The following is a 1,022-nucleotide window of genomic DNA, read 5'->3' as shown; positions in this document are numbered from 1 at the left end:
ATATAGCGCTTTTAAATTGTTCACTCCCTCATCTGTTTCAGCACCCTCTTCTTAATTTTAAACCATGTAGTGTTCTCTTGCTCTGTTCACATAACAGCCTCCAGGTCTAGTTATTCCTATACTTCTCAATGTTAGCCATAACTTGTTATGATTTATACAGTCAAATGCATTTGATTACTCAGTAAAGCACAAATAAAAATTCTTCTGATCTTTCAGAAGGATCCATCTTTCAGCCAGGATCCATCTGACATAAGCAGTGATATCCCTGGTACCATGGCCTCTTCTAAATTATTCTTGAACTTCTGGAAGTTCTCTATCTATGTATTGTCCTAGCCGGTTTTTAATAATCTTCAGCAATATTTTGCTTGCATGTGATAGTAATGATACTGTTCAATAGTTTCCACATTCTATTGGACTTGAAATACTATGGACCTCTTCCAGTCATTCCATTGCAAAGACAACTATCTCTAAGTTCCCTGAGATAGACTGGTGAGTGCATCCAGGGCGGCATCGTTATATGAAACAAGTCAATTTGTATTCCGTCAATTCCTGGAGCCTTATTTTTTACCATTGCCTTCAAGGCACCTTCCACTTCCTGCTTCATTGCCATTGGCTCCTGCTTCTACGGCACTTCCTGAAATTTTCAGTGTCAGTTCTTTTAGGTTCAGTGATTCTATGTATTATCTCCATCTTCTTTTGAAGCTTTCTGGGTCATTCATTATATTGTCCATGGCATCTTTCAGTATCGCAACTAGAGGCTTAAATTTTACAGTTTTCTATTCTTGAGAAATGCAGAGAACTTCTTCCCTTTTCATCTGTAATTATAGCTCTCAGCACATTCCATTATAATACTTTGCTTTGTCTTCTCGAGCTGCCCTTTGAAATCTTCTGTTCAGCTCTTTTACTTTCACATATTTTCTCCTTGTTTTGGCTTCTTGCTGCTCTAGTGCAATTTTTAGAGTCTCTTCTGACATCTGTTTCAGTTTTGGTTTTTTTTCCTCCTGTGTTTTTGTAATGATCTT

The sequence above is a fragment of the Elephantulus edwardii genome, unplaced genomic scaffold (assembly GCF_000299155.1).
Source record: "Elephantulus edwardii isolate Elephantulus edwardi_28Jun2011 unplaced genomic scaffold, EleEdw1.0 scaffold00148, whole genome shotgun sequence".
Lineage (NCBI taxonomy): Eukaryota > Metazoa > Chordata > Mammalia > Macroscelidea > Macroscelididae > Elephantulus > Elephantulus edwardii.
This window is presented reverse-complemented; position numbering follows the sequence as displayed.